The sequence below is a fragment of the Lathamus discolor genome, chromosome W (assembly GCF_037157495.1).
Source record: "Lathamus discolor isolate bLatDis1 chromosome W, bLatDis1.hap1, whole genome shotgun sequence".
NCBI classification, from domain to species: Eukaryota; Metazoa; Chordata; class Aves; order Psittaciformes; family Psittacidae; genus Lathamus; species Lathamus discolor.
Genome location: NC_088908.1, coordinates 38,475,922 through 38,488,057, shown reverse-complemented (window position 1 = coordinate 38,488,057; position 12,136 = coordinate 38,475,922).

Sequence of the window (12,136 nt, the reverse complement as noted above, 5' to 3'; positions counted from 1 at the left end):
GGAATGGCTTAAAACCGGGTTAGAAATTGCCCAAAATGGGTTAGGAAAGGGAAAATAGAGGCTTAAATGACTTAGAAATGGCCAAAAATGCTTTCAGACAGGTTAGAAGTGGGTAAAAATGGGTTAGAAAAGGCCAAAACCAGCCTAGAAATAGACGAAATTGGCAAAAAAATGGGCTAGAAAAGACCGAAAAAAAAGCTTTGAAGGAGTTAGAAATGGCCAAAAATGGGCTAAAATTGACCAAAATGGCTCAACACAGGTTAGAAAGGGGCAAAAAACGGTTCAGAAAAGGCAAAACCCCGGCATAAACGAGTGAAACTTGGCAAAAATTGGATCGAAATGGGCAAGCATGGGATAGAAATGTCCAAAATTGTTGAGAAATAGCCAAAATGGTTCTAAAGGGGGTAGAAACGGGTACACATGGGTGAGAAATGGCCAAAAATGGTTCCAGACAGGTTAGAAGGGAGTAAAAATGGGTTAGCTAAGGCCCAAGATGGCTGAAAGAGGGTTAGAAATAGGCAAAAATGAGTAAGAAAAGGGAAGAAATGGCTGAAAATGGCTAGAAATGCTCAAAACCAAGTTAGAAATGGTCAAAGCCTACTTAAACCCACTCAGAAGTGCGAAAAAGTGGTTTAGAAAGGCTAAAACTGGCTTTGAAAGAGCCAAATGTGGCCCTAAAACAGGTTAGAAACGGCCAAAAATTGCTCTAAACGGGTTAGAAAGGTGCAAAGAAATGGCTTAGAAATGGCAAAAAGAGCATCAAACATTGTAGAAATGGGAAAAAATGGGTTAGAAATGGGCAAAAATTGAGTAGAAGTGGGCAAAAATAGTTTAGAAATGGCCAAATCTGCTGAAAACAGGTAAGGAACGGGCAAAAAATAGTTCAAAAAGGAAAGAAATGGCTTAAAACGGGTTGAAAGTGGGCAAGAATATGAGAGAATCGGCAAAAAACGGCGTAAAGAGGGTTTCAGATGGGCAAATTAAGGGAGAGAAATGGCCAAGGTTGCTTAAAAGCAGCCAGAAATGGCTTGAAATGGGTTAGAAATGGGCAAATTGTTTAGAAAAGAGCAAAAAGGCTTAAAATGGGTTAGAAATGGGCCAAAAATGGCTTAGAAATAGCAAAAACTGACTAAAAGGAGTTAGAAGTGGAAAAAATGGAATAGAAATGGCCAAAATGGCCTAAATCTGTTGAGAGACTTCCAAGAATGCGTAAGAAATGGGAAAAAAGAAGGCTTGAAAGTAGCTAGAAAAGGGCAGAACCAGGTTAGAAAAGGACAAAAGCAGGTTAGAAATGGCCAAAAATGGCTTAAAATGAGCTTCAAATGGGCAAAAATGGGGTGGAAATGGGAAAAAGTGTTTAGCAATTGCCAAGAATGGCTTAAAACGGGATAGAAAAGGGCAGAACCAGGTCAGAAAGGGACAAAAATGGTTGAAAACAGGAAAGAAAGTGGTTAGGAAAGGAAAGGAATGGCTTAAAACCGGGTAGAAATTGCCCAAAATGGTTAGGAAAGGGAAAATAGAGGCTTAAATGACTTAGAAATGGCCAAAAATGCTTTCAGACAAGTTAGAAGTGGGTAAAAAATGGGTTAAAAAGGCCAAAACCAGCCTAGTAATAGACGGAAATTGGCAAAAAAATGGGCTAGAAAAGACCGAAAAAAAGCTTTGAAGGAGTTAGAAATGGCCAAAAATGGGCTAGAAATAGACCAAAATGGCTCAACACAGGTTAGAAAGGGGCAAAACGGTTCAGAAAAGGCAAAACCCCGGCATAAACGAGTTGAAACTTGCAAAAATAGGATCGAAATGGGCAAGCGTGGGATAGAAATGTCCAATATTGTTGAGAAATAGCCAAAAATGGTTCTAAAGGGGGTAGAAACGGGTACACATGGGTGAGAAATGGCCAAAAATGGTTCCAGACAGGTTAGAAGGGAGTAAAAATGGGTTAGCTAAGGCCCAAGATGGCTGAAAGAGGGTTAGAAATAGGCAAAAATGAGTAAGAAAAGGGAAAGAAATGGCTGAAAATGGGCTAGAAATGCTCAAAACCAAGTTAGAAATGGTCAAAGCCTACTTAAACCGACTCAGAAGTGCGAAAAAGTGGTTTAGAAAAGGCTAAAACTGGCTTGAAAGAGCCAAATGTGGCCTAAAACCAGGTTAGAAACGGCCAAGAAATGCTCAAAACGGGTTAGGAAAGGTGCAAAGAAATGGCTGAGAAATGGCAAAAAGAGCATAAAACTTTGTAGAAATGGGAAAAAAATGGGTTAGAAATGGGCAAAAATTGGAGTAGAAGTGGGCAAAAATAGTTTAGAAATGGCCAAATCTGGCTGAAAACAGGTAAGGAACGGGCAAAAAATAGTTTCAAAAAGGAAAGAAATGGCTTAAAACGGGTTGAAAGTGGGCAAGAATATGAGAGAATCGGCAAAAAAACGGCGTAAAGAGGGTTTCAGATGGGCAAAAAAGGGAGAGAAATGGCCAAGGTTGCTTAAAAGCAGCCAGAAATGGCTTGAAATGGGTTAGAATGGGCAAATTGTTTAGAAAGAGCAAAAAAGGCTTAAAATGGGTTAGAAATGGGCCAAAAATGGTTTAGAAATAGCAAAAACTGACTTAAAAGGAGTTAGAAGTGGGAAAAAATGGAATAGAAATGGCCAAAATGGCCTAAATCTGTTGAGAGACTTCCAAGAATGCGTAAGAAATGGGAAAAAAGAAGGCTTGAAAGTAGCTAGAAAAGGGCAGAACCAGGTTAGAAAAGGACAAAAGCAGGTTAGAAATGGCCAAAAATGGCTTAAAATGAGCTTCAAATGGGCAAAAATGGGGTGGAAATGGGAAAAAGTGTTTAGCAATTGCCAAGAATGGCTTAAAACGGGATAGAAAAGGGCAGAACCAGGTCAGAAAGGGACAAAAATGGTTGAAAACAGGAAAGAAAGTGGTTAGGAAAGGAAAGGAATGGCTTAAAACCGGGTTAGAAATTGCCCAAAATGGGTTAGGAAAGGGAAAATAGAGGCTTAAAATGACTTAGAAATGGCCAAAAATGCTTTCAGACAGGTTAGAAGTGGGTAAAAATGGGTTAGAAAAGGCCAAAACCGGCCTAGAAATAGACGAAATTGGCAAAAAATGGGCTAGAAAAGACCGAAAAAAAGCTTTGAAGGAGTTAGAAATGGCCAAAAATGGGCTAGAAATAGACCAAAATGGCTCAACACAGGTTAGAAAGGGGCAAAAACGGTTCAGAAAAGGCAAAACCCCGGCGTAAAACGAGTTGAAACTTGGCAAAAATAGGATCGAAATGGGCAAGCGTGGGATAGAAATGTCCAAAATTGTTGAGAAATAGCCAAAAATGGTTCTAAAGGGGGTAGAAACGGGTACACATGGGTGAGAAATGGCCAAAAATGGTTCCAGACAGGTTAGAAGGGAGTAAAAATGGGTTAGCTAAGGCCCAAGATGGCTGAAAGAGGGTTAGAAATAGGCAAAAATGAGTAAGAAAAGGGGAAGAAATGGCTGAAAATGGGCTAGAAATGCTCAAAACCAAGTTAGAAATGGTCAAAGCCTACTTAAACCCACTCAGAAGTGCGAAAAAGTGGTTTAGAAAAGGCTAAAACTGGCTTTGAAAGAGCCAAATGTGGCCTAAAACAGGTTAGAAACGGCCAAAAATTGCTCTAAACGGGTTAGAAAGGTGCAAAGAAATGGCTTAGAAATGGCAAAAAGAGCATCAAACATTGTAGAAATGGGAAAAAATGGGTTAGAAATGGGCAAAAATTGGAGTAGAAGTGGGCAAAAATAGTTTAGAAATGGCCAAATCTGGCTGAAAACAGGTAAGGAACGGGCAAAAAATAGTTCAAAAAGGAAAGAAATGGCTTAAAACGGGTTGAAAGTGGGCAAGAATATGAGAGAATCGGCAAAAAACGGCGTAAAGAGGGTTTCAGATGGGCAAAAAAGGGAGAGAAATGGCCAAGGTTGCTTAAAAGCAGCCAGAAATGGCTTGAAATGGGTTAGAAATGGGCACATTGTTTAGAAAAGAGCAAAAAAAAGCTTAAAATGGGTTAGAAATGGGCCAAAAATGGTTTAGAAATAGCAAAAACTGACTTAAAAGGAGTTAGAAGTGGGAAAAAATGGAATAGAAATGGCCAAAATGGCCTAAATCTGTTGAGAGACTTCCAAGAATGCGTAAGAAATGGGAAAAAAGAAGGCTTAAAAGCAGGTTAGAAATGGGCAGAACCAGGTTAGAAAAGGGCAAAAGCAGGTTAGAAATGGCCAGAAATGGCTTAAAATGAGGTTCAAATGGGCAAAAATGGGATAGAAATGGGGAAAAGGTCTTAGCAATTGCCAAGAATGGCTTAAAACGGGATAGAAAAGGGCAGAACCAGGTCAGAAAGGGACAAAAATGGTTGAAAACAGGAAAGAAAGTGGTTAGGAAAGGAAAGGAATGGCTTAAAACCGGGTTAGAAATTGCCCAAAATGGGTTAGGAAAGGAAAAATAGAGGCTTAAAATGACTTAGAAATGGCCAAAAATGCTTTCAGACAGGTTAGAAGTGGGTAAAAATGGGTTAGAAAAGGCCAAAACCGGCCTAGAAATAGACGAAATTGGCAAAAAAATGGGCTAGAAAAGACCGAAAAAAAAGCTTTGAAGGAGTTAGAAATGGCCAAAAATGGGCTAGAAATAGACCAAAATGGCTCAACACAGGTTAGAAAGGGGCAAAAACGGTTCAGAAAAGGCAAAACCCCGGCATAAACGAGTTGAAACTTGGCAAAAATAGGATCGAAATGGGCAAGCGTGGGATAGAAATGTCCAAAATTGTTGAGAAATAGCCAAAAATGGTTCTAAAGGGGGTAGAAACGGGTACACATGGGTGAGAAATGGCCAAAAATGGTTCCAGCCAGGTTAGAAGGGAGTAAAAATGGGTTAGCTAAGGCCCAAGATGGCTGAAAGAGGGTTAGAAATAGGCAAAAATGAGTAAGAAAAGGGAAAGAAATGGCTGAAAATGGGCTAGAAATGCTCAAAACCAAGTTAGAAATGGTCAAAGCCTACTTAAACCGACTCAGAAGTGCGAAAAAGTGGTTTAGAAAAGGCTAAAACTGGCTTTGAAAGAGCCAAATGTGGCCTAAAACAGGTTAGAAACGGCCAAAAATTGCTCAAAACGGGTTAGAAAGGTGCAAAGAAATGGCTGAGAAATGGCAAAAAGAGCATCAAACATTGTAGAAATGGGAAAAAATGGGTTAGAAATGGGCAAAAATTGGAGTAGAAGTGGGCAAAAATAGTTTAGAAATGGCCAAATCTGGCTGAAAACAGGTAAGGAACGGGCAAAAAATAGTTCAAAAAGGAAAGAAATGGCTTAAAACGGGTTGAAAGTGGGCAAGAATATGAGAGAATCGGCAAAAAACGGCGTAAAGAGGGTTTCAGATGGGCAAAAAAGGGAGAGAAATGGCCAAGGTTGCTTAAAAGCAGCCAGAAATGGCTTGAAATGGGTTAGAAATGGGCACATTGTTTAGAAAAGAGCAAAAAAAAGCTTAAAATGGGTTAGAAATGGGCCAAAAATGGTTTAGAAATAGCAAAAACTGACTTAAAAGGAGTTAGAAGTGGGAAAAAATGGAATAGAAATGGCCAAAATGGCCTAAATCTGTTGAGAGACTTCCAAGAATGCGTAAGAAATGGGAAAAAAGAAGGCTTAAAAGCAGGTTAGAAATGGGCAGAACCAGGTTAGAAAAGGGCAAAAGCAGGTTAGAAATGGCCAGAAATGGCTTAAAATGAGGTTCAAATGGGCAAAAATGGGATAGAAATGGGGAAAAGGTCTTAGCAATTGCCAAGAATGGCTTAAAACGGGATAGAAAAGGGCAGAACCAGGTCAGAAAGGGACAAAAATGGTTGAAAACAGGAAAGAAAGTGGTTAGGAAAGGAAAGGAATGGCTTAAAACCGGGTTAGAAATTGCCCAAAATGGGTTAGGAAAGGAAAAATAGAGGCTTAAAATGACTTAGAAATGGCCAAAAATGCTTTCAGACAGGTTAGAAGTGGGTAAAAATGGGTTAGAAAAGGCCAAAACCGGCCTAGAAATAGACGAAATTGGCAAAAAATTGGGCTAGAAAAGACCGAAAAAAAAGCTTTGAAGGAGTTAGAAATGGCCAAAAATGGGCTAGAAATAGACCAAAATGGCTCAACACAGGTTAGAAAGGGGCAAAAACGGTTCAGAAAAGGCAAAACCCCGGCATAAACGAGTTGAAACTTGGCAAAAATAGGATCGAAATGGGCAAGCGTGGGATAGAAATGTCCAAAATTGTTGAGAAATAGCCAAAAATGGTTCTAAAGGGGGTAGAAACGGGTACACATGGGTGAGAAATGGCCAATAATGGTTCCAGACAGGTTAGAAGGGAGTAAAAATGGGTTAGCTAAGGCCCAAGATGGCTGAAAGAGGGTTAGAAATAGGCAAAAATGAGTAAGAAAAGGGAAAGCAATGGCTGAAAATGGGCTAGAAATGCTCAAAACCAAGTTAGAAATGGTCAAAGCCTACTTAAACCCACTCAGAAGTGCGAAAAAGTGGTTTAGAAAAGGCTAAAACTGGCTTTGAAAGAGCCAAATGTGGCCTAAACCAGGTTAGAAACGGCCAAGAAATGCTCAAAACTGGTTAGAAAGGCGCAAAGAAATGGCTGAGAAATGGCAAAAAGAGCATAAAACATTGTAGAAATGGGAAAAAATGGGATAGAAATGGGCAAAAATTGGAGTAGAAGTGGGCAAAAATAGTTTAGAAATGGCCAAATCTGGCTGAAACCAGGTAAGGAACGGGCAAAAAATAGTTCAAAAAGGAAAGAAATGGCTTAAAACGGGTTGAAAGTGGGCAAGAATATGAGAGAATCGGCAAAAAACGGCGTAAAGAGGGTTTCAGATGGGCAAAAAAGGGAGAGAAATGGCCAAGGTTGCTTAAAAGCAGCCAGAAATGGCTTGAAATGGGTTAGAAATGGGCAAATTGTTTAGAAAAGAGCAAAAAAGGCTTAAAATGTGTTAGAAATGGGTCAAAATGGTTTAGAAACAGCAAAAACTGACTTAAAAGGAGTTAGAAGTGGGAAAAAATGGAATAGAAATGGCCAAAATGGCCTAAATCTGTTGAGAGACTTCCAAGAATGCGTACGAAATGGGAAAAAAGAAGGCTTGAAAGTAGCTAGAAAAGGGCAGAACCAGGTTAGGAAAGGGCAAAAGCAGGTTAGAAATGGCCAAAAATGGCTTAAAATGAGGTTCAAATGGGCAAAAATGGGATAGAAATGGGGAAACGTTTTTAGCAATTGCCAAGAATGGCTTAAAACGGGATAGAAAAGGGCAGAACCAGGTCAGAAAGGGACAAAAATGGTTGAAAACAGGAAAGAAAGTGGTTAGGAAAGGAAAGGAATGGCTTAAAACCGGGTTAGAAATTGCCCAAAATGGGTTAGGAAAGGGAAAATAGAGGCTTAAAATGACTTAGAAATGGCCAAAAATGCTTTCAGACAGGTTAGAAGTGGGTAAAAATGGGTTAGAAAATGCCAAAACCGGCCTAGAAATAATCGACATTGGCAAAAAAATGGGCTAGAAAAGACCGAAAAAAAAGCTTTGAAGGAGTTAGAAATGGCCAAAAATGGGCTAGAAATAGACCAAAATGGCTCAACACAGGTTAGAAAGGGGCAAAAACGGTTCAGAAAAGGCAAAACCCCGGCATAAACGAGTTGAAACTTGGCAAAAATAGGATCGAAATGGGCAAGCGTGGGATAGAAATGTCCAAAATTGTTGAGAAATAGCCAAAAATGGTTCTAAAGGGGGTAGAAACGGGTACACATGGGTGAGAAATGGCCAAAAATGGTTCCAGCCAGGTTAGAAGGGAGTAAAAATGGGTTAGCTAAGGCCCAAGATGGCTGAAAGAGGGTTAGAAATAGGCAAAAATGAGTAAGAAAAGGGAAAGCAATGGCTGAAAATGGGCTAGAAATGCTCAAAACCAAGTTAGAAATGGTCAAAGCCTACTTAAACCGACTCAGAAGTGCGAAAAAGTGGTTTAGAAAAGGCTAAAACTGGCTTTGAAAGAGCCAAATGTGGCCTAAAACAGGTTAGAAACGGCCAAAAATTGCTCAAAACGGGTTAGAAAGGTGCAAAGAAATGGCTTAGAAATGGCAAAAAGAGCATAAAACATTGTAGAAATGGGAAAAAATGGGTTAGAAATGGGCAAAAATTGGAGTAGAAGTGGGCAAAAATAGTTTAGAAATGGCCAAATCTGGCTGAAAACAGGTAAGGAACGGGCAAAAAATAGTTCAAAAAGGAAAGAAATGGCTTAAAACGGGTTGAAAGTGGGCAAGAATATGAGAGAATCGGCAAAAAATGGCGTAAAGAGGGTTTCAGATGGGCAAAAAAGGGAGAGAAATGGCCAAGGTTGCTTAAAAGCAGCCAGAAATGGCTTGAAATGGGTTAGAAATGGGCAAATTGTTTAGAAAAGAGCAAAAAAGGCTTAAAATGGGTTAGAAATGGGCCAAAAATGGTTTAGAAATAGCAAAAACTGACTTAAAAGGTGTTAGAAGTGGGAAAAAAATGGAATAGAAATGGCCAAAATGGCCTAAATCTGTTGAGAGACTTCCAAGAATGCGTAAGAAATGGGAAAAAAGAAGGCTGAAAAGCAGGTTAGAAATGGGCAGAACCAGGTTAGAAAAGGGCAAAAGCAGGTTAGAAATGGCCAAAAATGGCTTAAAATGAGGTTCAAATGGGCAAAAATGGGATAGAAATGGGGAAAAGTTTTTAGCAATTGCCAAGAATGGCTTAAAACGGGATAGAAAAGGGCAGAACCAGGTCAGAAAGGGACAAAAATGGTTGAAAACAGGAAAGAAAGTGGTTAGGAAAGGAAAGGAATGGCTTAAAACCGGGTTAGAAATTGCCCAAAATGGGTTAGGAAAGGGAAAATAGAGGCTTAAAATGACTTAGAAATGGCCAAAAATGCTTTCAGACAGGTTAGAAGTGGGTAAAAATGGGTTAGAAAAGGCCAAAACCAGCCTAGAAATAGACAAAATTGGCAAAAAATGGGCTAGAAAAGTCCGAAAAAAAATCTTTGAAGGAGTTAGAAATGGCCAAAAATGGGCTAGAAATAGACCAAAATGGCTCAACACAGGTTAGAAAGGGGCAAAAACGGTTCAGAAAAGGCAAAACCCCGGCGTAAAACGAGTTGAAACTTGGCAAAAATTGGATCGAAATGGGCAAGCGTGGGATAGAAATGTCCAAAATTGTTGAGAAATAGCCAAAAATGGTTCTAAAGGGGGTAGAAACGGGTACACATGGGTGAGAAATGGCCAATAATGGTTCCAGACAGGTTAGAAGGGAGTAAAAATGGGTTAGCTAAGGCCCAAGATGGCTGAAAGAGGGTTAGAAATAGGCAAAAATGAGTAAGAAAAGGGAAAGCAATGGCTGAAAATGGGCTAGAAATGCTCAAAACCAAGTTAGAAATGGTCAAAGCCTACTTAAACCCACTCAGAAGTGCGAAAAAGTGGTTTAGAAAAGGCTAAAACTGGCTTTGAAAGAGCCAAATGTGGCCTAAACCAGGTTAGAAACGGCCAAGAAATGCTCAAAACTGGTTAGAAAGGCGCAAAGAAATGGCTGAGAAATGGCAAAAAGAGCATAAAACATTGTAGAAATGGGAAAAAATGGGATAGAAATGGGCAAAAATTGGAGTAGAAGTGGGCAAAAATAGTTTAGAAATGGCCAAATCTGGCTGAAACCAGGTAAGGAACGGGCAAAAAATAGTTCAAAAAGGAAAGAAATGGCTTAAAACGGGTTGAAAGTGGGCAAGAATATGAGAGAATCGGCAAAAAACGGCGTAAAGAGGGTTTCAGATGGGCAAAAAAGGGAGAGAAATGGCCAAGGTTGCTTAAAAGCAGCCAGAAATGGCTTGAAATGGGTTAGAAATGGGCAAATTGTTTAGAAAAGAGCAAAAAAGGCTTAAAATGTGTTAGTATTGGGTCAAAATGGTTTAGAAACAGCAAAAACTGACTTAAAAGGAGTTAGAAGTGGGAAAAAATGGAATAGAAATGGCCAAAATGGCCTAAATCTGTTGAGAGACTTCCAAGAATGCGTACGAAATGGGAAAAAAGAAGGCTTGAAAGTAGCTAGAAAAGGGCAGAACCAGGTTAGGAAAGGGCAAAAGCAGGTTAGAAATGGCCAAAAATGGCTTAAAATGAGGTTCAAATGGGCAAAAATGGGATAGAAATGGGGAAACGTTTTTAGCAATTGCCAAGAATGGCTTAAAACGGGATAGAAAAGGGCAGAACCAGGTCAGAAAGGGACAAAAATGGTTGAAAACAGGAAAGAAAGTGGTTAGGAAAGGAAAGGAATGGCTTAAAACCGGGTTAGAAATTGCCCAAAATGGGTTAGGAAAGGGAAAATAGAGGCTTAAAATGACTTAGAAATGGCCAAAAATGCTTTCAGACAGGTTAGAAGTGGGTAAAAATGGGTTAGAAAAGGCCAAAACCGGCCTAGAAATAGACGAAATTGGCAAAAAATGGGCTAGAAAAGACCGAAAAAAAAGCTTTGAAGGAGTTAGAAATGGCCAAAAATGGGCTAGAAATAGACCAAAATGGCTCAACACAGGTTAGAAAGGGGCAAAAACGGTTCAGAAAAGGCAAAACCCCGGCGTAAAACGAGTTGAAACTTGGCAAAAATTGGATCGAAATGGGCAAGCGTGGGATAGAAATGTCCAAAATTGTTGAGAAATAGCCAAAAATGGTTCTAAAGGGGGTAGAAACGGGTACACATGGGTGAGAAATGGCCAATAATGGTTCCAGACAGGTTAGAAGGGAGTAAAAATGGGTTAGCTAAGGCCCAAGATGGCTGAAAGAGGGTTAGAAATAGGCAAAAATGAGTAAGAAAAGGGAAAGCAATGGCTGAAAATGGGCTAGAAATGCTCAAAACCAAGTTAGAAATGGTCAAAGCCTACTTAAACCCACTCAGAAGTGCGAAAAAGTGGTTTAGAAAAGGCTAAAACTGGCTTTGAAAGAGCCAAATGTGGCCTAAACCAGGTTAGAAACGGCCAAGAAATGCTCAAAACTGGTTAGAAAGGCGCAAAGAAATGGCTGAGAAATGGCAAAAAGAGCATAAAACATTGTAGAAATGGGAAAAAATGGGATAGAAATGGGCAAAAATTGGAGTAGAAGTGGGCAAAAATAGTTTAGAAATGGCCAAATCTGGCTGAAACCAGGTAAGGAACGGGCAAAAAATAGTTCAAAAAGGAAAGAAATGGCTTAAAACGGGTTGAAAGTGGGCAAGAATATGAGAGAATCGGCAAAAAACGGCGTAAAGAGGGTTTCAGATGGGCAAAAAAGGGAGAGAAATTGCCAAGGTTGCTTAAAAGCAGCCAGAAATGGCTTGAAATGGGTTAGAAATGGGCAAATTGTTTAGAAAAGAGCAAAAAAGGCTTAAAATGTGTTAGAAATGGGTCAAAATGGTTTAGAAACAGCAAAAACTGACTTAAAAGGAGTTAGAAGTGGGAAAAAATGGAATAGAAATGGCCAAAATGGCCTAAATCTGTTGAGAGACTTCCAAGAATGCGTACGAAATGGGAAAAAAGAAGGCTTGAAAGTAGCTAGAAAAGGGCAGAACCAGGTTAGGAAAGGGCAAAAGCAGGTTAGAAATGGCCAAAAATGGCTTAAAATGAGGTTCAAATGGGCAAAAATGGGATAGAAATGGGGAAACGTTTTTAGCAATTGCCAAGAATGGCTTAAAACGGGATAGAAAAGGGCAGAACCAGGTCAGAAAGGGACAAAAATGGTTGAAAACAGGAAAGAAAGTGGTTAGGAAAGGAAAGGAATGGCTTAAAACCGGGTTAGAAATTGCCCAAAATGGGTTAGGAAAGGGAAAATAGAGGCTTAAAATGACTTAGAAATGGCCAAAAATGCTTTCAGACAGGTTAGAAGTGGGTAAAAATGGGTTAGAAAAGGCCAAAACCAGCCTAGAAATAGACGAAATTGGCAAAAAAATGGGCTAGAAAAGACCGAAAAAAAACTTTGAAGGAGTTAGAAATGGCCAAAAATGGGCTAAAATTGACCAAAATGGCTCAACACAGGTTAGAAAGGGGCAAAAAAGGTTCAGAAAAGGCAAAACCCCGGCATAAACGAGTTGAAACTTGGCAAAAATAGGATCGAAATGGGCAAGCGTGGGATAGAAAT